At 33.1% G+C, this 26556-nt stretch overlaps 1 protein-coding gene and 1 long non-coding RNA gene across 3 annotated transcripts in view; one reads left to right on the top strand and one right to left on the bottom strand.

Annotated features, from left to right (window-relative positions):
* LOC146395472 (uncharacterized) overlaps positions 1-26556 on the bottom strand; it is a 491363-nt gene that overhangs the window by 19854 nt on the left and 444953 nt on the right. Inside the window, exons 5-7 of one of the 2 annotated variants that reach the window (XM_085001762.1) lie at positions 19649-19758; positions 14915-15019; positions 5697-8070 (exon numbers count right to left, since the gene is read on the bottom strand). The gene's annotated coding sequence lies outside the window, so the exon portion shown is untranslated. Of the gene's footprint in view, positions 1-5696; positions 8071-14914; positions 15020-19648; positions 19759-26556 lie in introns of those variants that run through there. The other variant, XR_014830848.1, reaches the window with a different exon arrangement.
* Positions 1901-26556, top strand: part of LOC146395474 (uncharacterized) — a 32584-nt gene continuing 7928 nt past the window's right edge. Inside the window, exons 1-2 of the long non-coding RNA XR_014830849.1 lie at positions 1901-2038; positions 3089-3160. This is a non-coding gene — a long non-coding RNA (uncharacterized LOC146395474). The remainder of the gene's footprint in view (positions 2039-3088; positions 3161-26556) is intronic.

Below are 26556 nucleotides of genomic sequence, written 5' to 3'. Positions count from 1 at the left end.
GTGAAAAGTATGAAAGTCTTATAGCAATTTATACAAGTAGGGTAATAAGTTTTGTAAAGAAGACAAATAATAGACATTATTTGAGCTCTCATTGTATGTGTCTAAACTGAGCTGATGTCTTTCAGATGTATTCTTTTATTGAATCTTCACAATTATCCTTTCAATATATATTGTTTGGATCACATTTCACACATGAGGAGACTTAGCTTTAATGAAATTAAGTGGCATGGCTACTATATGGCAGAAGCGAGGACATGCAGTAATCAGAGAACATGCAAAAATCCATGCAATAACCCTTGACAGTATTGACACCGTAAGACTAGGTAATTCCTGGGGGGAGCTGTCCTGTGCATTGCAGGATTCCTGGCCTCTACTCACTAGATGTCCTTAGCAGCTACTCCTCCTACTCAGTTAATGACAATCAAAAATGTCTCTAGATACTTCCGAACATCCCCTGGAGGAAGGGAGATTTTCCCCATTTTGAGAACCATCAATCTAATCTCCCTTATTTCAAATCTTGTACTACTAAATAGGCGTACATATTGCTTCCTGGAGTTCAGTATGGATCTCTGAAATTGAATGAATAAGTTACGAATATTATAACTACTCTAAATGGAGGCAATGGTAGAAAATAGCTTATAATTATTATCAGAAATTTGGGGAAATTACTAAAATTGTCTTGGTCTGAGGGTAATTTTAATATCTCCAACATATGCCTAATTAGTGATACTAAAGAATTTCACCTAACCCATTTTGTTTCATATTAGATTTTATTAGCACAATTAAGCTGCTCTTCAAAAACCATAAAAGTCCATCTGTCTGTAGTCTAAAGGCAGGCACATCTTTTTCAAGGTCATTTTATAAATTGATAATTAACCTTCTAAATATAGGCACTTCATACTAAAGGTCTTTTTCCATATCTAATTAAAGGAAAGCAGTTGTATTTATATCTCCCTGATGATATGTGGCTTACAGTTATGTTAGCATTACAATTAAAATGATGTTTTCTTAGTTTTCCTCAAAATAAAATGGATGAAAACAACATCTATTAAGATACTAACAGTAGTATTTTATTATTAATAACAGTATTATTATTATTAATAAGCTTTTGTTAAGTACCAGCTTGTCTGAACCAGGGATTTATAGATTCCAAAAGAGATCACACAGAAAACTACTTAATGGGAAAAACAAATGTTAAAAATTCAAACATGAAAGGGAAGGGAATCCAAAATTGGCTCAACATTGAGAAATTAGATTAAAATTAAATACTATTGAGGAAAAACCCAGATAGGCACAAGTTAAAGGAAGATTAATTGAGCAACATAGTGAAGTAGATAACCATGCAAGGATTAAAACTGAGATATTAAGTAATACATTTATTATTGTTTGGCTATTAAGCAACAAAGCAAGGGTCTAGTTAAAGGAGAATTGAAGAAATGCAGTTAAAATATAAAGGGCCACAATACCAAAAGGACACTTTATTCTTTTGAAGTTTTGAGGTCAAACTGCTTTTGTAGTCAGGTGTCTATAGATTTTAATTTAAGATCCAATGCAAATTGGTAATTGTAGGAACTTCGGAGGTATTTACTGTTCCCTCATTGGTTAATAGTGATGTCCATATCTATCTTGCAGGATTGCAGTGAGGATTAAGGATTTATTGGTCTTAAGTAAGGCCTTGGGCTCAATGAGGGTGAAGGATATCCAGGATCATAAATCTAATTGCAGTGATCAGAAACATTCAAGATAGGAGCTCCTGTTTTAACTCAGCAGATTATGAACCTGAGTAGTATCCATGAGGTTGCAAGTTCAATCAATCCCTGGCTTTGTTCAGTGGGTTAAGGATCTGGAATTGCTGTAAGCTGTGGTGATGTGGTTTAGGTTGCAAATGTGGCTTGGATCTCACGTTCCTTCGGCCGTGGCATAGGCCAGCAGCTGGAACTCTTATTCAACTCCTAGCCCAGGAACTTCCATAGGCCTCAGGTGCAGCCCTGAAAGGAAAAAAAAAAAAAAAGAAAAAGAAACATTCAAGACAAAAAATGTAAGTAATATGAGTATTTTGTAAATTTAAGTATTTTCTCAACTACTTAAGATGGTTAAATATAAAGTATTAAGTATATGTTTATAATATGATTAATATTCCAAATTGGGAAACATTTTAATTCTTCTTTTAAGAAAAATATTTAAGTAAATACAATGTTGAAAGGATATCATAATCCACCATGAACAATTTTCAATGCATGTCCTGTCAAGTTTTACATATATCCCCACTCAGCTTCCCTTCCCCACTTAGAAGTTAATGTGAAACACACAAATTAGAGAATCATTTTTAAAATATGCCAGCAAATATATATGTAAAAAATAATTACTTTAAAAAACATAAAATGTAGCCTAAACAAAATTATCACATTAAAAACAAAACCAAAAAACTCTTATTAGAGTTCCTTTGTAGCAGAGCAGGTTAAGGATCAGGGGTTTTCACTGCAGCAGCTTGGTTGTCTGCTGTGGCACAGGTTCATTCCCTGGCCTGGCAACTTCCACGTGCTATGGGCACAGCCAAAAAAAAGAAAAAACATCTCTGCAATGTCAGCAGATATAGAGTCATTTTTCACATGATACAGATTGTATAATGAACCTGTTTTTTATTTCCTATTTTGGAAAATTTTAAAGACTGATATCTGTGCATGTAGTTGGATGATGTGACTCCTAAGTCTCTCTTTTTTCATTTTTCTTTTTTTAATTTGAAATATAATTTTCATATAGTAAATTTCACAGATCTTATATTTACATTGATGAGTTTTTACATACATATAAATCTTTAAATCAATTTATCTATGTATCAATTGAGATTTATAAGATTTCCTTTACCCCAGAGAATTTATTTTCATTTTTAATGGTATATTAGATAGTTTTAAGTGGTTTGTTTTGTTTTGTTTGTTTTTAGACATAATTGACGTGTAACATTGTGTAATTTTAAGGTGTACAAAGTGTTGATTTGATGCATTTGTATATCACAATATGATTTACCATTACCCCACATTAGATATTGTTCCATTTGTTTTTTTCACTCTCTCTTCTCTTTTCTTTTCAGTTTTGCAAGTTTCTATTGTCATGTCTCCAAGCTCAGAGATTCTTTCCTCAGCTCTCTCCAGTCTATTTATTGGTAAGTCCATCAAGGGTAATTTTCATTTCTGTTTAGTGTTTTTCTCTCTAGCATTTTATTGTAATTATCTTCATCTCCTTGTTTAGATTAGCCATCCATTCTTGCTTATTGTCTATTTTATTTTTCTGTTAGAACCCTTAACATTTTAATCAAAGTTGTTTTAAATTCACAGTCTGATAATTCCAATTTCCCTGCTATATCTGAGTCTAGCTCTTGTGCTTGTGTTGTCTTTTCAAACTATATTTTTTACTTTTATTATGCTTTTATTATTTTGTTGAAAGTTGGACGTGATGTGCTAGGTAAAAACAACCCAGGATTTTAGTGGTGTGAGTAAACTATCGTAGCAGGGGAAGCATTCTGTAGTCCTATGATTAGGTCTTAGTCTTTTTGTGAACCCTGGTTACAGCGAATTTAAGAAGTGCTTCTCAATATCCCCACTGTCACTTAAGGGGAGCAGCATGGGTGGAGTGGTATTTGCTCACCTCCATTATAAGGCTAGAGGAGACTGGATTTCAGTATTTCCCTTGCTCTGTTTTAGTTAGGCTCTGACTTAACCTCAGTAGGCTCTGGTGAAATCATTCATTTGGAAGGTTGGCCTTGTTAACATGAATGGAATGTTCTGGCATATTTCTAAGTAGTTGCTTTTCCCCTCTACCTGTAGTAAGTCAATAGGAATATTTCTCCAGTGTCACCCTGACAACCTGTTAGAGATCCAGGAGATAAAACTCATTGAAGGTGCAGGGCTTCCCCATGGAGTAGCAAATGCACAGACTTATTCTCACTGATCCTTCAGTGATTTCAACTATAATTCAGATTTTCCTGCCCTAGAATTGATTCCCCCTGAGAATTCTGCTCTCCTATTTCTGTTTGCCTCTCTGACCTTTAAGGAAGCAATTTCCCCTGTGACCTCCCTTCCTGAAATATGTAAGAAGAGTTTATTTCTCTCTTTGTTCAGCTTTTTATTTGTTATTAGGGCAGAGGAGTGACTTTCAAGCCCCTAACATGCAGGAGTGGGAATTGGCAGTCCCAATGTGCAGCTTCTTAGTTACAAATAATGCTGACCACCACTTCATAAGCTTACTTGCTATCTTTATATCTTCTTTGGTGAGCTATCTGTTCAGATATTTTGTGCATCTCATGTGGATTGTTTCTTTTCTTACTGCTTAAGTTAAGTGTTCTATGTATAGTTGTATGTAGTGAATTTCAAAATAATTACTTTCCCCTGAGAATTTTCAAAATGGTTACTTTTCTCCTCTCCCTGCTTGAACTATTGGGGAGTAAGGGTTGAGGAATGGGTATGTTTTTCTAATCACTGTAGTGATTAGAACCTGGTGGGCATTCCTGAAGGTAAAACTAATTAAACTATGGGAATGCCCTTATAATGGGCCTCTAGGAACTTTCAGTCTATTCCACACTCAGTCTGCAGAAACTGATCAGTCTCCTTAGAGTTTCTATCAGCCAGTGTCCTCAGTGACTTCTGTTCCTGGTAAATCATGATTCTCTGTATTTGACTTTCTCCCCACTTTTCTGAGAGACAATTTGGCTTGTGACCTCAATTCTCTGATAGATCTAAGAATAGTTGCTGATTTTCAGTTTTTCAGAGATTTTTTTTTTCTTTTTATGAGGGTGGAAGCAATAACCTCCAGGGTGTTTATGTGTTAGAGCAGAAACCACTGTTGTGTCAATTTAAATTATATATGAACTGTTGTGTATAATTATCTTGTTCTTTCTGGAGTTTTCTATTGTATCTTTGAAGTGTATTTCTCTATATACAGTAATTCCAAATTGTTTAAACAGGCTTAACAGTATATTTTATGTCTTGAAGAAGTAATCACTCCTCATTACTCTCCTTTTGACATATTGTTGTTCAGAATAAACCTTTTAATTGATTTAATAACTATAAAAAAGAAAACGACTTTTTTTTTTTTTTGTCTTTTTGCCTTTTCTTAGGGCCACTCCTATGGCATATGGAGGTTCCCAGGCTAGGGGTCTAATCAGAGCTGTAGCTGCTGGCCTACACCACAGCCTCAGCCACGCCAGATCCGAGCCACGTCTGCAACCTACACCACAGCTCACAGCAACGCCAGATCCTCAACCCGCTGAGCAAGGCCAGGGATTGAACCTGTAACCTCATGTCATTAACCACTGAACCACGATGGGAACTCTGAAAATGACTACTTTATTTAGAATTGTATTAAATTTATAAATTATAAACATGTAAAATTATGTTCATTACCTCTGTTCAAGCACAGAAGTTTTTAAAAAATTCAAATCTACTTTCTTGGAATTCAGAAAAGTTTTAGAAATGTTAATAACATTCACTTTAAATTGATTTCCTTCTAGGTTAACTTTTAGTCAGTCTTTTAAATTTTTTTTTTTTTTATTGTAAGAGGGTTTTCTCTATATTTTACCTTCTGATGGTCTTGCATATATGTGAACTATTGGTCTTATGTACCTTCCATAATGTAATAATAGATTATTAAAGTTTTAGGGCTATCACATCATCTATAGTGTTTATTTTTTCTCTTAAATTCTGTTTTATTTTTTTCTCCTCCAATTGCATTGACTAATGTTTCTTACATTATTTTAAGTAGTAATGAAAACAGAAGCCCTTAGATATTTGACTTTAGCAGAAAATGTTTTTATATTTCTCCATTAAATAAATAAAATCTTTAGGTGAATGCATATCATTCTATCAATTATGATTTAGTGGTTTTTTAAATAACCACAAATGGGCATTTTTTCATGTTTATTAATATATCATGTTATGCTTCTTATATTATTATGATTGACTATATTAAAATAGTTGGTAGTGGGAGTTCCCATCGTGGTTCAGTGGTTAGCGAATCCAACTAGGAACCATGAGGTTGAGGGTTCCATCCTTGGTCTCGCTCAGTGGGTTAAGGATCTGGCATCACCATGTGCTGTGGTGTAGGTCGCAGACAAGGCTCGGATCTCGCGTTGCTGTGGCTCTGGCATAGGCTAGCAGCTACAGCTCCAATTAAACCCCTAGTCTAGGAAACTCCATGTGCTGTGGGTGCAGCCCTGGAAAAGACAGGAAAAAAAAAAAAAATAGTTGGTACTATTGGAATGCTTGGATTTCTGGGGTGGAAAAAACTATTCATGATTTTTAATATTTTCACTTTTTCAATATGCTTTTGAATCCAGTTTGCTATTTTTCATTTAATATTTCTGAATTTATTTTCATAAATGAACATGTTATATGGCTTTCTTTCTTGTGTAGTGCTTGACAATTTTCATAAATAATTTCATATTTTCATCATAAAATTAGTTTGGAAGTTTCCTTTTATTTCAGTGCTCTGTAATAGATTTAGTAGCACTAGAATTAACTGCTTTTTAAGATTTCTTTAATATTTTTGAGAATAAATTTGGGCACAATTAATAATTATGCCAATTTTGTAGTACAATAAATAAGATGTAACAAAATTCATAATAGAATATAAAATCCCATGACTCAGTTTGTAATATACTAACTATATATACATCCTTGAGTGTAACTTTTTAAAAAATGACCACTTTAAAATATACAAGTATGGTTTCATAATTTTTGTTAAAATATAATTTAAGTCATTTTGGAATTGCATGCAAAATATGTTTACATGTTATTAAATATGATCTATTTATATACATAACAATTCTTAAATTAACAGATTTCTAAGTCAGTTACTTATAATTAATTATAATTATCCTTCATTCATTCATGAATGTATACAATAGTTCTGCACACTCTTACTATCACTATCTTATGATCATGTGGTTAAACACAGGTAAGATATTAACATAAGACTTAAATTTTCTTTTCACACTTTAGAAAAACTAATAGTAATGTGATACAAACCCACAGGCAGGAGATTCTAAAGCTCCTAACAGCAGGCAAAAAACATAATGATACTATATTTCAAGAATCATATATTAATGAAATGATCCTCAGAAATGTTAATAATTTAAGTAACTTAGTCTTATGGGATGTTCTGTGACACCAAGTTCAAGACTTTGAGAAATTATAATGCTATATCTTTTAGATTTTTAGCATGAAATTGAATATGTATGAAACCCAACCTCATTATTTTGAATAATATATTGGAAGAATACTCTCAAGGTATTTAAATGTGATTACAAACTCAGGAATGATATTACATGATGATGAAAATCATGATTCTTAAACTCAATTGGCTTGGGTTATAATAAAAGCTCTATCAATCTTAATTACTCTAGAGACTTGGGACAAGGTATTTAACTTCTCCAAACTTTCGATTTACAATCAAGAAAAAGGTGATCATAGTAAAAACTATCTTCTAGATCTAGTGTAAGGATTACATACTCCTGTCCCTTAGTAAGCAGTCACGTGTTTGCTATATTTTTTATTAGATAAAAAAGACAACTGATAAAATTAAAACTCCTTAGTCTAAGACCTATCAAAACCTAAAAAATTTCCTCTTCTTTAGGCTACTTTGTGAATTCACTTGATATTTAGTGAATCTTCAACAACAACCTTGGTTACACTGGGCACATTTCCTAGTTCTGGCTTCTCAGCTCACTATTTGAAACAATTCTCCTCAGAGGCATATATTTCGTGAGAAGATCTGGTAACATACAGCCTGAATGTGTACAGATCTAGTTATTTCTACCAAGTTTGTAGTGACTATCTGGGGTGGATATAAACCATGCTTTATTCTAACACTTAAGGTCCCTAAACCACGAATCATCCATCACCTCCCTCCTCACTCCCACCATGAGGCCTTCCATCTCTCCACCCACCATGTGGGCTTATTTTCCAACTGCATGTGTACATAAGAGATGGAGGAGAGAATAAGGATTACTTTACCTCAATATGGAGTTTTTTAAAGATGGTTTTCATCCTTGCATAGGAAACAAGTTTTCCAATCTAGCTATGGTAGAAATAAGATGATAATTTTATTCCCATTCAAAGAACGTCTATTAAATGAAATTCTAATTAATTTGAATTCATTAGGGAGACATAATAAATAATTAGGCTCTCCTGGAGCTCCTACAGTGTAGAAATTAATGAAATAAATTAAAAATGATTTTTCACATTTTTAAAGTAAGGTTACCAGCTTTAGTAAACTACTCTCTATACTGTTGATTGTTTACCTTCACCATTGCACTGGTGGTAGAACTGAACACCTTGGCAACCAATTTCTAAATACCTCAATTTAATCTTCATTAAATACCAAAAAATTATCTCCCCACAAGATATGTGTTACTTTTCCCCACAAATGTATATGTTGGGTATTTTAAATGATTGCTCCAATTTTATTAAATCCAATTTGTGTTTTTTAACTTTGGAAGCTAATATTGAAAAAGTATGTTTGTTAACTATTTTGCAAGGTAGTTAACAAAGGACAGTAGTACTAATATAGACAATTAATGATATTGTACAATTGCTGAGAGACTCATCATGTCTAAAAAGAGAAATGGACTATGGATTCAGAACAACATACAGCTCAGTTTTTCTCTGTCACTGACTACAGCTATGCAATCTGTTGACACTTATTTATATTCAGCTTACCTAGAGTTACAATGGTCTGCTGAAACCATGTGTATCTATCTTGAAATACTATTGAAATAATATTGTATCTTGTCATTGAATTCCAGTATTTAAATTGTTAAAAGTAAATATATGCTTTCTTTAGATAACAAAAATGAAAACCTATTATGTGAACACTTTCTAGTGATATAATTTAGGAACATTTTACACCAAGTGTTTAGTATTTTATTTGTATGGTGATTAATTTGTAATTGGATTGGAAAGAACCAGTTTCTCTACATAATTTACTTGAAGATGCAGAATACATCCATTATAAAAGAATAATAGATTCAGGACAAAATCCTCTCACAAAATACTTACCATATATGAAGTCATATTACAAATTGAATTACTAGACAAAACTGTTCAAGGATTCTAGATATCTCTTCCAATAATTTTCTAGTGGATTTTTAATTATCAATAATCAAGGAATCATATATATATTTGTTTAATGTCTGAGACTATTTCTCAAGAGCAAGATTATTTTCACAATAAGTATGAAGTAAGAAACACCCACACACTGAGGAATACATAGAAACATTTAGTGATTGTAATTAACTTTTAAGAAAATATAATTTCATATGTTTTGAGATATAGTAATCATTTGTTGATATTAAAAGTCATTGTCACACAAGTTGGTTGCAGAAAAATACAGAAAAGAATAAAATTAAAAATAATGATAAACTGATTATTCTGAGAAGAAAATATCATTACATGCAATATATAACACTATATGCACAAATGTAATGAGTACTACTTTTTAATGTTTTACAATGAAACAATGAAAGTGAAATATAATTTTGTTAAATTGCATATTTTGAATACTTGAATTACAAGGAAACTCTTATTGTTCAATAAGATATAACATGCCTATTATCATGACAATATTATTTTCTTCTTTGATTTATTAGTTATCTTCCAGGCTTAAAAATCATAAAATAGAAATAAGTCAATGAATATCAAGTCCTGATAAACTGACCTTTAAAATTAAAAAAAAAAAATAGAAAAGGAACTTCCTATTTCTAGGAGAGTAAGGAGATGGCAGAAATAAGGAAAATGGATTAATACGAGCCATTGTTATTATGAAGGGTATGGAGTCAGAGGAAAGTGGCTTAAGTTCCATTATCAGCACACACAGGTGTGTTAGGAAGGATTGATGTGTTAAATAAGAGTGGCAAGATACACTTTGGTTGAAGTTATGCAATTCTCTTCACTATAATTATTAACTTGTTTGGATTATTGAATATTTAAGAAGTATGTGTGTGTATGTATGGGGGTGTGTATGTTTTAATTGCTGAACACTTTGAGGAATAGAACATGGAAGTTTGCTAAAATTCAGAATTTAAATCAGACTTCATTAGGAGTCTGCTCATCTATGATACCTGAGGAGGAATGACCAAAATGCTCACCAGCCAGAAGCTAGGCAGTTTGGACTTCATGTCCAAAATATAAAAATTCAAAATGGCAGGGCTCTTCTACATAATATAACATGCCTATTTTTGGTAAAACCTAAAATATATTTTTTAAATCATTTGGTGGTCAAGCATGGGGTTAGTCTTCATGATACTCAAGTAGGAGAGAGCAGACCTTATCATACTAGGCAGGAGAAGGGGAAAGGAACCTTTAAATGTTGATTTATCAAATTTCAAGAAGCCATTTGAAAGCTAAAAACATGTCTGTTATTCAAAAGTGTGACTTTAGTAAAACATGAATTACACATTATATTTAGATTTGTATTTTTTTTTTCTGAAAAAAACAGAATCATGCAGAACTGGAGGGGCTGAATTATTAATTAGTAAACATTCGCCATCCCTCTAAAGCAAGAATGTTGTTCTAGATAAGCAAATTTAATGATTAGTTTTATTAATCAGTACAAACATGGATAGAGTGGGTAATAAAATTCAAAATGTGCTTGTGTTTCTAAAACACATCAAGCAATTTCGAAGAATCACTGAGTTTATGGAACACTTATTTATGCTCTTTGGGAGTACAATTTTTTCCCTACTGTCATTAAATGGAAATTAATATATTAATCAATTCAGTAAATATATAATTTGACCCAATGAGTATAGCCTTGACTATAGAATGGTACAGAAAAGATTTACTTTTTGTGCTCAGGGTCCTTTCAATTTATTGCAGACCAAGAATAATTCATCTCTTATACACATGCATATTTTAAAATGGTGAGCTTTAGGAAGGAAATGAGTGGTTTGATTATGACAGAAAATAATGAGAGGGAATATAGTAGTCTAAGTAGGTAAAATGCATAGGTGAGATTTTACAGGGTTCTCTGCCTCCTCACAGTGTTTACTTTCAGTTCATTGATACATTCTTTCTTGCATTATTTTAGTCCCTTTTCCTATTCTTACCCTCCTTCCCTGGTAAGTAACTCGAGGTAATTATTTTTTTTCCAGGAGTATAGGACTCTAATGATATTGGAGCCCTTTCATGTATAAGAATGCCTTTCTACATTTTAAGAACAACAACAAAAATGTCAACTACAATAAAAACAATCCTTACTCATTTGCTGAGAATAAAATTATTGGGTAATAAGTTTCTAAATAAAGCTGGATAAAACTCTTCCCATTCTCACAGTATTTATTGTTGTTTCAGAGTCTGAGGCAAACTAATCTTGAACTGACTGAAGAAAATCTCCCCCCACTAAAGACTCACAGGATATGTTTTTCTTTTTTTCTTTTTTTTTGCTTTTTAGGGCCACACCAGCAGCATATGGAGATTACCAGGATAGGGATCTAATCTGAGCTACAGCTGCCGGCCTACACCACAGCCACAGCAACTGTAGGATCCAAGCCATGTCTGCAACCTACAACACAGCTCATGGCAACACGGAATCCTTAACCCACTGAGCGAGGCCAGGGATCAAGCCTGCAACATCATGGTTCCTAGTTGGATTCATTTCCGCTGTGCCACAACAAGAACTCCTGTTCTTCATTCTAATAGTTCAACACTTCTCTCTAATAAGGTTAGGAATTATATTAGCTTCCATTTGTACATCCTTCCAATCCCACTAGCCAATGTCAAATTGACTGGTTCAGAACAGATTTTACCTAATTCCCAATTTCAACCTACCAGCACAGGGCCTCATGTGCCTCTTGCTTCCAGCCTTACAACTTTTCCATGAGACACAATAGCCATTCACAAGTGAGCCCTGTAAATGCCATGCCTGAACAATGATGGATGCTGGACAATGGGTAAGGGTCCCCCTTTAATAGCCTATCCCCTGTACACCCTTGCGGTAGTCATTTAGAAAGGATCCACAGAATGTCTCACAAGATAAGCATCAGTTGCCAAATTGGAGACCAACTTCCTAAACTATCCTCCATAAGTGATTCTTGAATTTATATTTTATTTTTGCTCTTTCCCTGTTCCATTTCTGTAGTCCTCACTCTTGTTCCCCTAATCCTGCTTTGGAAATAAGCAAACTATTTGCAAGCCTCTGATTCATGTTCTGTCTTGCAGGAGGGAAGGGTTGTCATTGGTTAAGACAAGACCTTACTTTAGAAAAGCCCTTTTAATCTGAAAACACCAAAATTTTTCTACTCAGAAATATTTTGATCACTTATATTTTATGATTGTTTCTTTTCAATCTTTCTGGAAACTTCTTTACCACTGTCATTGGTTAGCTCACTTCATCTTGATAAACCCTGCTTATTTTTATATACAGGAAACATCTGTTTAAACCAAGGATTAACTACAAACAAAATGAATTGTGCTTTAGTCTACTTACTTGCTGATTGAATGGCCTTTCAAATCTGAAAGTAAGGACAAATCATTTTGAGCACTTTCTCCTTATTTCTGTACTCTGATAGCTTCTCCTTTGTAATTGTGCTTTATTTAAGGTAATCCTACCTAGCTGATAGATCTAATCATCTTTTTTTTCTGTTCCTAATAGGCTTAAAACTGTAAGATTTGCTTATGGTAATTATACCTCCCATATTCTATTGTGACTTTATTGTCCCTCTTCCTATTTTCACATCTAAGTATTTTTGGGACATCTAGAATTTGTTTTACGTTGCTGAACAAGGTTTCACTCACTTGGATCAAAGGTTAGAAAGGCACAACTGCCCGTCTTACTAATTAGGATAGACTGGGACTTGTGACCTCTCCATATTTGATAAGTTCTGTTCTAAGTCCTTTGCATGCATCATCACACTGAATCCTTGCACCAACTTAAGCCTCATGCTCCACCTCTCTTCTTAATTCTCCAATCTGCAGTCAAATATATCCTTATCAAGTATAACACACACACATACATACCATTATGTTAGTTCTCTTAAATTGTGCAGTGCCTTCTCATTTATCCATCTTTAGAATAAAATCAGATTTTTCTTAACATGGCTCATAAGGCCATCAATTTAGAACCTGTCCCTCTCTTTAAAGTAATGTATCAACATTTTCACCCTCATGCTCTACCTTCAACCATAGTGAATTTACTCAAATTCTATGTTTCATGCTCTGCCAAGTCCTGGGTCTTGTAATGTTTTTCCCTTAGTGGACTGTGAGTTCCATTAAAGTAAGCACTAAGTATATGTCCAAACCAATATGCCACAGTGCCTGTCACATCTGAGGTACCCATGAGTATTTATTATTTGAGAAAATAAATGCCTAACCACTAAATTCTCTTTTGTTATTTCTTTGTTCATCCTTCATGTTTCAGGTTGTATATCATTTCCTTCAGAAAGCTTTAAATTACTCAGCACTGAAGAATCACATGTAACTACAGAGTCCTTGTATTCAAGAAAACCAAGTGTTTTGTCATTGTTTTGTTTCTTTTAGTGGTTTTTACTTTTTTATATACAAACAATTTTAACTGGTTGGATAGCAAATGAAAATATGAATTGTCAACCTCAGTGTCAATCTGTAAACTTGGGATGTGGGATATATAGATCCTGGCTGATGTGGTCCTTGTCTAAAAGGGGTGTGCCCTCACAGACCCAATGGAGCAGTCACACGGATATTTGCCCAGTATCATCACATCTTCCAGATTTTCAAGAGCTCAGGGAAAACTGACTTTCCTCTCTAATGTCAATTTTTAAATATTTGAAAATTAGTTCAAATTTTAAATAATTTTAGGCCTCTTTCCCAGTTTATAACCTCCATCTAAATAATACTAGATGCCTAAGTATTCTTTTGTATTTAATCCCAGTCGAGCATGTAGAATATTTTCTATTATTAATTTCTCCCCTCTTTTTCTCCTGCGAAACTAAAAGCTCTGTGAGATGAGGGAGATATATAGATAGATATGGATATATAGGTATAATAAACATAAATGTATTCACTTTAGATTCAGTGCATAATCAACAGCCTAAAAACAGTAGATCCTTGATATATAACTCTTAAACAATGAATAAAATTTTTAAAAACTGTATCCTAGCTCGTCAATATTAAATACATTATAAACTGATTACATGTAAAATACTGGCAGAAGGGCTTGGAATCTAATAAACTGAACTATTTTATGTGCTAATACTATAAAATATATATTTTCCACACAAAATGCAATAAGTAGTTCCACTAATATTCATTAACTGTCAGTGTGTAATTTATTGTTCTCTTTAGCTAAGAGGCTATGAAAGAATATAAGAGTTTCTTATACTCCCTCACCCCTACCTTTAGCTGAATGAATCATTCTTGAATTGAGCTTATTTCTTTTGGCCTCATTTTTGGAAGTGTTAAATTTATAAGTTTAATTATAAACTTTGTTCTGTACTGCTGAAATAATCATAAATACTGGAAAAATGCAAAAGATCTGTCAAACCAAATTGCGAATTTTTTAAAAGGCTATTTTCTCATTATTTAAATCACTTACTTACATACATAGGTATTTCCTCCTAAGCAGTATTCCAGCCCTTGATTATATTTGGTTAAACAAAAAGTGTTTCATTAGCTGGTAAAGCAAAGAAGGAATTCACTGTTTTATACCATGAAGTATTATTACATCTCCACTTCTATCTAAGGAACACTTTATACCTTTAGCTCCAAACAGTAAAGGATTCTTTCTGGATAAAGATGAGAATTCTTCCTCTGCCTTCACATTATAGAGCACATAATGGTAGAGAAGACATAGAGAAAGAAATAGACTCAGCCTAGGTACAGGAAACGATATGAAATAAGTAAGCAAACGACAGAATTTTTCAGGGCATATGGAAAAAAGGTATACCTACCTCCACAAAAGCCATTGATAAGATTTTATTGGGAAATTTTTGAGTAGCAGCCTAAGGTAATAGGAAAGGAACAACATACTTCTTGACTCAAGAGCATAACCATCCCTGGATAGAATATAGTTGAGTCAAGGAAGATCTATGCCATCAAAGTAGATGTTCAAATTCATTTAAAAGAAATAATAAAATCCATCATGGGCTAAATTAAGAACTTTCTACTTAGTAACAATGCATAATTGTCCTATTATTTTTTTCTGTATAGAAAATGCAAACATTTATAAGTGGATTTTATCATTTATCATCTATAACTGTTATTTGTATACAAATGTATAAAATCTTTAATAGTTCTAATATCATTTAATATATATCAAGTAATTTAATTGATATATATTTAGTATCATCAAGTAATTTCAAAAATCTACATTTTTCAATACTTGCAATACAGAGCTCCAACCCCAAATAGATCTTAACTGATTATTACAGTAGACAGGCTAGTCAAAAATGGAAAAATCATTAACTGAACAAAAATCTTACTTCATTAAGCTAATGTATATTTACTTAAGCTGCATTTCACTAACTCATATAATTATTAAATGTTTTGTCTGCTTTTCAATGTTGTTTGAGCATAACTGAACAACAGAAAATCTAGAGTGCATATTTTCAAATAATCATGAAAATATATACTGTTATCTGTGCCTACAGAGACTCCCACTCTTAAAAATGTTTCAAAAATTGTTCCTGTTCTGTTGAAACCAAAAGCTAGCTCACAACTCCTTATCAAATGGCAAAAAGCAAAACCATTTAGTGGTTTAGGAAAAAAAAAATGTAATAAAATTATCAGGGGGATTTAACATGGGCAGCAACTCTGTAATTACTTTTATGATTTTTGGAGCGGAAAACCATAAATACCTTTGCTATTATTACATGTGTTTCCAGGATACTTTTATAAAGTTCAAGACTTGTGGATTATATTTTATTGCAAAGGCAATATAGTTTCAAGAGCAGTAACTACTATTAATAATAATACTTTCTCTAGAGGTTGATATAGAAACATAATAGCCAAAGCAATACAACATATTTTGATGTATTTTTTTCCACTAGAGTTTCTTGCACTGATCATAAAAAGCTGATATGTAAGAATTCGGGTTTTATTTACTTATTTTTGTATTATAATGTTACATATCCAGTTACTTTCTTGGAATGCAATGATCGTTCATTTATCCATTTAGATAAGAATAAATCTCTAGTAATAATTGATTTCTCTCTTGACATAGCAGGGTATAAGCTATCTCTAGACAACATTATAAAGTTGAAAATGTTTTCAAAAGTAAACATATTAAATTCTCCTTTAAGGCAGTTATAAAAATATAACTGGAGTATAGTATAATCTGGAACTATTTAAGACAAAAATTTTCATGCTTGCTTTTACATTTAAAAATCAGTTGCCTAGGGGAGAAATAAGGCTAATGAGTTTCACTTGAAAGTGTTTATTCAGCTTCATCCCACAGTAAAAGTTTGGTCCTTCAAAACTGATTGTGACTTTCCCCTTCCTACTACATCTTCCCATTTGAGAAATGCTGTTTTAGACAATTCCACTAGATTTTTAAAATGGATATGGAGAAAAGAATAAGATATGTAACATGTGTGATATTATTTTATCTTTATTCTACAATGTTCAATTATTATAGTTAATGCAAATTTACACAATAGAAATATTATAAAAATTTTGAAATAGATTGGAATATAAAGTAGAATTTAGTTAAATATATCACAAGAGCATCAATCTAATAATTTTCATCATTTAATGCAGTGTCATGTAGCCATTTCAAAACTTGTCTTCTGTTGTCTTTAACAAGCCCGCTTTGCCTCACTCTAAGTGACATTAATTGCACTTTTCAGAGAAAACAGAAGACTCTAAATAAGAATGGAACTGTTTTCTTGCTACTGAGCTTACATGTTTTCATCACTCCCTAGTGTCTACCCTACTTTCTAAGCCTGATTCATCCATCTAGATTACAATTCTCAAATGTTCCTTCTCAGGAATGAGATGACCCTTTTCCAAGAATCCGCTTTCTTTTACCATTCCTTCCAAATTAGATCCTTTCCAGAGAGAGCTAATAACACTACAAGTCTCTTCATCTTCAAAAAATACTTTGTACATAAAAATCCCCTAATTGTTTTTTTCTTCCTCATTATAAGTAGATCTGTTGAAAAAATTGTTTTCATCCCACTGCTTCCTAATCTCATTCAGCCTGAAACTCTGTGTTTTAGCCACTAACCACAGAAGGAAATAAAACTGTCTTGTCAATCTGCTTGGTAAAGAATGTAATGAACTCTATCTAAAAGACACCCTGCATTGAGTCTGTTATTCATATTCTCACACTTAAGTATTCTCATCCTTTGCATTTTATGATATCAGATTCCTCTAGTTTTGGCCAAAGCCATGTATTTTTGGTTTCCTTTGCTGTCTGTACTTACTTTTTTAACATTTAAAATAATCCTTATGTCCCCAAATTAGATTGCTCTCCTGATCAAGTCCTCATATAGTTATCTTCTGTATCTTCCATAATTCTCTCTGTGCATCACTTATTAACCACATCTAATTAGTTAAAAAGTGCCATTAATTACACCATAATTGTCTATAATACCTCTTCAAGTCATGTATTTTCCCATCTCCCTCCATCTTCCTAGAGTTTTCAGCCATTATTTCATCCTAGCTCCAAAGGTTTACTCTATCTTCTAATTATTATTATTATTACTTTTCTTGGCACTCAACTATTCTTTAATCTGTTCCATAAGGCACACAGTTAAGTTTACAACTCTCCAGTCCTTATTTAGTCATTATTTACCTTCCCCCAGCCATTCATTTAAACAAAATTTATTGAGCACCTACTGTGTGCCAGTCACAATCCTATGTGCAGATCATATGGTGATGAGACAAATAAACAAGGTAAATTACATGGAGCTTCCAGGTAAGACCTTGTTGAAAGTACAGTATGGAAGCTGAGAATTAGAGGATGAATACATGTCAGCTAGTGAAAAAATGAAGATATAAGCAAGAATTTACAGGAAAAATAAATCTGAAGTTGCTTATTTAAGACAGAGCTTCTTGATTTTAAGAAATTTAAATATCACTGTGGTTGAAATACAATAAGTAAAACAGTGCAAAGAGATGATGCTTGCTTGAGAGACAGTGTCCAAGTGGCCTTCAATATTGCTAAAAATATAAAGTATCAGATGGCTTTAAGATAACTATTACCATATATTTTAAAATCTCATGCCTTCTGCTGTTGGGGCAAAAGGGAAAGGCCAGGTAGGAAGCTATTACAGAAGATCAAGGAAGAGATGATGTATGTGTAGCAGCAGATATATTTTATATGTACTTTTGAGAGGATAGCCTGATCCCTTACCATCTCCTCACTCTCTCTCCAACCAAGCAATTTATCCTGCAGTCATATAATACTTTGTTTCAGTCCTGAAAAGTGCTCTCCTTCACTTTTCATATTATCTCTTCACTTTGGCATTTAATGCTCTCCACTTAGACTATACTTCTTCCTCTGGGAAGCACACTCTGCTTCCATATTATCTTGGACTTATACTGTTGATCACACTTCAGTGCAATTGCCTGTAGACCCCTCCATTTCAGAGGAAGCTCTACACAGGTGGATCAGTGACCATGCCTAACTTGCTCTATCTGGTATCTCTAGCACCTAATAGATTTCCTAGCAGACGGTAAATATTCGATGAAGATTTGTCGAGTGGTATGAAAATATAATGTTCTCTTTTACTCACCTATCCTTAATAAATGTATCAAATCACATATTTGATTTACTAGCACTTAATTTTTCTCATTTAAAATCAAAATATTATCTGGATCTGGAGATCATTTTTCTTTCTTTTTAGCAATACTTCCAAGACTTAAAATGCAACAGGTATTTTAATGGTAAAGGCTTTCTTTTATTTGGCTTCTGAACTAGATGGAATTAATTTATAACAAAAGTAAATTAGAGGTAATGATTCATCTTTAAAAAGAAGTATTTCTACATGAATTAATCAAGTAATAAATACCTATTATGTATCAAGATTTGTGCTATTTATTATAAAAAAATGAAGAATACATCATAATTTTTGCTCTCAATTAGTTTGAAATCTACTTGGAAAACTAAAATTAAGGACAGAATAGTAAATAAAACATACATGTTAAGCTGGAAAACTAAAATTAAGGACAGAATAGTAAATAAAACATACATGTTAAGCAGACTCTGTATTAAATACTACAAGTATTAAGGAGCCTCAGAGAAATACATATAAAGACAGAAGAACTCCATTTCACAGTAGACAAAGAAGACCTTATCTAAATTTAGACATTCAGTATTGGAACAGAAGGAGATTGGAAGGTGGGAGAGAGGCAAATTGTATCTAAAGGACAAAAAAGAGTAATTAAATTAGCATGATGTCTGAAGCATTGTATAAAAGCAATATTGGCTGGAGTTAAATGGACATTTTGAAATGAATTAAAATATATTTTTACAAATGTGAAATAATAGTATTATAGTTAGTCTAATGATAAAGAAGAACACTTTAGATTTTATAGTGGAGGCAGTGAAGTATTAAGTTTTATCAGTGACTGGAAGATAGATACTGATTAGACTAGGAAAGAAACAGTAACACCTATCCTGAATCATAAAAATTCAGAGGAAAATTACTAAAGCAAAATATTTTATGATGAAAGGATACAAAGCACTTAGTCCAATAATTGTATTAAAATTCATAGACTGAAATTATATTGAATATTTTTCTCCTACAGCCAAGGCTTCAGGAATTTGTCATTTTCATCCTCAGTAATCCTGGGAGGAGAGACAAAAACGCATTCCAGGTTTAGATGTAATGATCAGATGAACAAAAACCACAATAAAGCATTTAGATAAATGTTATTGTTATTGTTTACTTAAGCAATCTTTTATTTCCATGTACAGTTCTTGGTCTATTTTCTATGTTACCTATTGGGATAACTTATTTGCCTTTTAAACATATTTGTATAGTTTATTTTTTAAATTATATGTGCTTAGGAAGTCTTCAAACAATACGGCAAAACATCGAAGAAGAAAAAGCACAACTAAACAAAACTGTGAAAATAATATATAAACTCATATTGACTCTATGTGACTCATAAAATTATATGACATTTTCTAGTCTGCTCTTGATGCACATATATAGATGGATGGAATGGATGGCTGGATGGGTGGGTGGATGGACAGAAATAATCTCATTTTAAAAAATTTATGTTATTCATGTTATTTTTTAATTGATTGTTTTTACTTTTTAACTGTGGTAAAATACACATAGCATAAAATTCACCATTTATTAATTTTTAAGTGTTTAATTAACTAATGTTAAGTATATTCACATTATTGTTCGTCCATTACCATCATTATCTCAGAACTCTTTTCATCTTGTAAAACTGAAACTCATACTTTAAACAATAGCTACCCATTCCCCCTTCTCCCAACTTTTGGCAAATATCATTCTACATTCTGTTTCTATGAATTTGACTATTCAGGGCATCTCATGTAAGTGGAAGCATATAGAGTTTGTTCTTTTGTGACTTTTTTTACTTCACTTGACATAATCAAGTCTCATCTGTTTTGTAGCATGAAAAGGAAATTCCTTCCTTTTTAAGGTTTAATAAATACTTTGCTGTGTACATTTACCACATATTGTTTTTCCATTCATCTGTAGGTGAACCCTTGGGTTGCTTTTGGCTATTGTAAATAATGTTGTTATGAACAAATAACTTTTGAAGACCCTGCTTTTAAATCTTTTCGATATACCACAGAATTAGAACTGCTAGAACATACGGTGATTTTGTTTTTAATTTTGAGGGAAATCACCATACTGTTTTCCATGGTAGCTGCACCATTTTACATTCCCACCAGCAGTGCAGCGGGATTGAGACTTCTCCATATCCTTAACAATACTGATTTTCTGGATTTTTTGATAGGAGCTTGCTAATGGATGTGAAGTGATACTTCTTCATATATTTATATATACACACATATAAAGACAAATTCTATGTATGTATGTATCCCAGTTCTTTTGAGATTTTCAGATATAGTCCATACAGGTCACAAATGAGAAAGAAGGTTAATCAACAGATATAAACAAGGCAAATTATAAGAACATATCCACTTTGACATTAAAAAACCCGTTGGGATATTTTCTTCACTAGATTTCATCAATTTTTTTTGTTTGTTTATTTCATTTTGTTTTTATCTAAGCTACTTTTATTTTGATGATGTATTCTGTATTTCCTATTTTATTAACTTCTGCTTTTTATTGTGGTAATATGTGCATAACATAAAATATTATCACTTTCATTTTATGTGCACAATTCAGTAGCATTAAGTACATTCACATTGCTGTGCAAGTGGTATTTTTAATATTATAAAAACAATACGCACAAGTGCTTAAAAAGAAATAATATAATTATAAAATGAAATATAACCACCCTATACCTCCACTAATCCTTTTCCCTCACATACATTTGTTCTACTCCCTATTTCCACCATATTTATGAGTTTGTATTATATAATATCATCTAGTGGTCAGTTAACATTGTAACTAAAAACACTATATACATAAATCCCTATTTCTCCAAAAGTATAGAATTATAATGAGCAAAATATGAAATATAACCTATGTCAGTTTTTGCCAAAAGGAAATTACTTTTAATGTGTTGTAATTTCCTTTTCTCTCTTTAGATATGTTTTAGTCTGTATCTTTAAGGTTTATGTTATTATACTCTTTGGGGTTCCTGGACTTAATTTCATGATGATTTATTTTTATTTATTTTTAAATTTTTTTAGGGCCACACCTGACACATATGGAAGTTCCCAGGCTAGGGGTCCAATCGGAGCTACAGCTGCCAGCCCACACCACAGCCACAGCAGTGCAGGATCTGAGTTGCATGTGTAGCCTACACCACAGCTCAGGGCAACGCCAGATCCTTAACCCTCTGAGTGTGGCCAGGGATCAAACTCATGTCCTCAAGGCTACTAGTTGGGTTTGTTACCACTGAGCCACGAGGGAAACTGCACTTTTAAAGTATTTGTTTGGGTTTGGATGGGGCTTCTCACAGCAACAAGCAATTCTTAGACACTTTGCTGGTGTCTGATAATTTAACTCAATTCTGACACTATCTACTTAGAGACAGTATCAGATTCCACAGACTAAGGATTCAGGCCCATAACACTGCCCTCTTTCTCATCCTCGGTATCCAGTAGCAAGATCAACTTTGCAAGGTCCCTTTTCTTCTGACTGACTGGCTACAAACTGAAAGTTCCATCAACCCCTCCAACTCAGGACACCAATCACAAATCCAAGTTGTTACCCTGTACTTCTGACCAACAGGCTATAGATCAGAGATCTCCACAACTCCTCCTTGGCTTCCATTACTTTGCTAGAGCAGCTCCCAGAACTCAGAGAAACATTTTACTCACAAGATTACTGGTGTATCCTAAGAAGGATCTAACTCCAGAACAGTCAGAAAAAGAAATGCTTAGGTTAAGTTATGTGGGAAGAAGTGTAGTGCTTTCCATGCACTCTCCAGTCAAGAGCTTCTTCCCAAATCTCCATGTTTACCAACTTGGATACTCACTGTACCCTCTCCTATTGAGGGTTTATGGAGGCCTCATTACATAGGCATGATTGATTAAATCTCTGGCCATTAGCCATTGATTCAACCTCCAGCCCCTCTCCCTTCCCTAGATGTTGGGGGAGGGAGGAAGGAGGAGTGAAAGTCCCAATCCTCTAATCACAAGATTAGGTCTTCTGGCAACCTGCTTAGGTGTGAGTCAGAAAGCACCATCATTAACATAACAAAAGACGCCTCTGTGCTCCCAGCACTTAGAAATTCCAAGGGTTTTAGGAGCTTTATTCCAGAAATGGGATGAAGACAAAATATATGCTTCTATTAGGAATCACAATGTCACATATACTAAAAATCACTTCCTTTTATTTAATTCTGTAAAATACCTCTATTGTTTTCTGGAGTAAAATGAACAATAATTAATTGTTTTCACATTAATAGACACAAAGTGTGTTCAACTTTTCTTGAAAAAGATACAAAAAAGGATATTTTTGCATGTATATAGTCTTGGGCATGTCTCTTCTTTACATTAAGGGACAATGTAATGAAATGGTGAAGAGTCTGGAATCAAGGGCCTGGATGCCCTGAGTCAAATCTATTGGCTACTGATTAGCTTTTTGTACATAGGTAAGTTGCTCTAACCTCTCTCTGACCCCATTTCCTCATTCATAAAATGAGACAATGTTAATTGTTTTATGGTATCATTTTGAAAAGTAAATAATTTGTACAAGCAAATGCCTTAGATTAGTTTTGGCCCAGAGTAAATACTCAATAAATGATGACTATTATTATTAGCATTGTTACTACTACAGGTTTCTATAGTGACTTGAAAGAGTAATTAGGAATTTTCATGTATAAAATTTCAGTGATTCACAAATACCTCTAAAATGTTTTCTCTAATTTATACCACTCTCATACAAATCACATATATAAACATTCTCATTTTCTTGAACTTTATAACAGAATTCTTGTTGTAAATTTGTTAAGGTTATGAGAAAAAGTGATATTTCATTCTTGATTTGATTTGCAACTTTCTATTTACTAATGAGGATGAGCATCTTTCATTTTTTATTGGCACTACAAATTTAAAAAATCCCCAAAATCTATTTACAGGATTTTGGGGATTTTTTAAATTTGTTTTATGTCTATGTCAAACAGGTTTGATTAGTTCTGATTACTTCCAGTTTTTATTTTTTGCAAAGATTGCATTAACCACTTTTCCTACGCTATTGTACAAGTAAAGAATTCAGATTATCTTATGGAAGATAGACCTTACAAGTTTCTTCAATAAGTACTTTTACATTGAACTAAATTATCCCAAATTAATCAAATTTTTCAAATTATTATACTTTATATTAATGTGTGATCAATCCAGAGATGGTAAGAACTTTAAGATATGTATGTAAGTGTATGTAGATGGATAGAGTTTAGATAGATAGAAAAAATTTAATTTACCTTCTCATAGGATAATCAAACATAATTAAAATGATTTTAGTCCATAGCTTAACTGGAACATTGATAAAATCACATAAGCAATTTCATCTAGAAACTAGTCATTTCAAGTTTGGGTGCTCCAACTCCATAATGTATCATGAATCTAATATTGTATAATTCTTTTTACTTAAGCTTACAGTAAATAGTGTATAACAAAGTGTAATAAAGTTTATCATTATTTTGGTACTCCATGAAGTTTTATACTGTTACTGTTTCAGTTTTACTATCACTGTAATTATTTGATGGATAATTAGTTATTCACACTTTTCGATCAATGATTCTCCTTCAAACAAAGCTAGGCATGGTAGGCCAAGTAATGTCCTCTCCCTTCATAGTGATGTAACATCTTAATCTCTGAACCAGTGAATAAGACAAAGAGACTAAAGATTGTAAAGGGAATTAAGGTTGCTAATCAGCTAATATTAAAATGGTGGGATTACATGGGATTAGTCAAGCCATCCCAGTGTAATGATAGGACAAAGAAAAGAGAGAGTCAGAGAGATGGCAGCATGGAAAGAATTTAGTCTGAAGTCACAGGTCTTTGAAGACAGAGCAATGGGACCACAAGCCACAAAATGCCGTTGGCCCTTAGTATCTGGAAAATGAACAAAAGGGATTTTCTCCTAGAGCTTCCAGAGGGAGTACAGCTCTCTCTAAATTTGGAACTTAGCCCAGTTACAGTTGTTTTAGGCTTCTGACTTCCAGAACTTTAGGATAATGCAATGGGTCAAGACCCTATGTGGCCTTCCCAAGGCAGAACCACTCCCTGCCATGTCCTGTGACTGCCTTTTGTCTGTAGAAAAACTTTAGTCAAAGAATAAATTTAATCAGAGGACTGAGAAAATGTGGAAATAAAGGAAAATAGTCAAGACTAAATAATAATAGTTTAGTCATTAAATAAAGGCAAGGCCCTTTTGTTCCTCCTCAAGGGCTGTAGATAATGTAGCCAGTCATATCCTTTGAGTTGTTTTGTAAATACTGAAACCATAAGTGGAAGAAGTTAACTACCTGATGACCAGACTGTAGCCCTTAACATAAGCTGCCATAATTCTGAGAACTAGTCCAAAGATATGGCAACAAACAAACCCTGAAACTAAAGATTAACTGTACTCAAAACAATCAAGATGGCACTGATCAGACCACCACATGACCAATTTCAGGGTGACTTTCAGAGCTGAGTGTACTGTTTCTACATGTAGCCCCCGTCCTCCACCTTTACACCCACGAAATTCCCCTTTAATATTCCTTGCCCTCTGATTTTTGGGGGAAATTGGCCTTTGGACACAAATTCACCTTCTCCTCCAGCTGCCAACCTCTGAAATAAAGCAAAGTGCGTTTCCACCAAACCTGTCTCTCAAGTATTGGCTTTCAAGTAGCAAGCAGCTAGACTTGAGTTTTGGTAACAATAATATGTGTTGTCTTAAGCCATAAAGTTTGTTCTATTTTTTTTTTTTATAGCAGTAACAGGAAACTAATAAAATAGCATTCATTCAGAATGCACAAAATCATATACAGGGACCACCAATAGCATTTAGGTGCTTTCTGAAACCATTAAGTATACAAGACAAAATACAGTTCACTGAAGGTGAATGAAAGGCATGGTAAAGTGTAATAAGTGGCCTCATGTTAATAATTTATCCTCATGTGATTCACTCATTAAAATAATGTGTTACTGGCAATTTTTGCAGGATGAAATTGTGTTTAGTGTTAAGTGGGAAAAGATTTGATTTTAAACTTATATAATTTTGCTTTAGTATATTTGTGGGGCTCAGTGGTTAACAAATCCAACTAGGAACCATGAGGTTGTGGGTTTGATCCCTGGCCTTGCTCAGTGGGTTAAGGATCTGGCGATGCCACGAGCTGTGATGTAGGTCACAGATGCAGCTCGGATCCCGTGTTGCTGTGGCTCTGGCGTAGGCTGGTGGCTACAGCTCCAATTAGACCCCTAGCCTTGGAACCTCCATATGCCATGGCAGCAGCCCTAGAAAAGGCAAAAAGACCAAAAAAAAAAAAGTATATTTCTGGAAAATGAATAATTAACATTCACTTCTTTAAAGCTATATATCTTTTTTGAAAATTAAATAAAAACCTGTACGGTTATTTTAATGGAATTAATGTCCTCCTTAATATGGACCCCAAATTAATACATCTTATTACTAAAACTGATAAGCATTTTGCTAAATTATTGAGATGTCATTAAATTTTCATTTTCACCATGTTGTGTGTGTGTATGTGACCAAAGTGAGACATTTTGAGGAACTAATCTGTGTCCATTACTAAACTTTTGACTACAAGATCTAATTTGTAATTATAGACAAGAGTGTTTAAATGATAGAGTATAGAATTATAGGTGAATTCAGCCTGGAAACACAGAATGGTGGAAAACAGTACTATATGTTTACATTATAATGGGGAGTTTTTTCTCTGTTCATGTCATTCTGTTATAGCAATATAAATACACTAGTACATTAAAGAGAGAGAGAGAGGCATATCCAATTCGTTG

Source organism: Sus scrofa, chromosome 16, assembly GCF_054392235.1.
Source record: "Sus scrofa isolate SSC_HxYL_T2T_F1_AM1 chromosome 16, Sscrofa_HxYL_maternal_Yorkshire_Landrace_v2.0, whole genome shotgun sequence".
Classification (NCBI taxonomy): domain Eukaryota; kingdom Metazoa; phylum Chordata; class Mammalia; order Artiodactyla; family Suidae; genus Sus; species Sus scrofa.
This window is presented reverse-complemented; position numbering and strand designations above follow the sequence as displayed.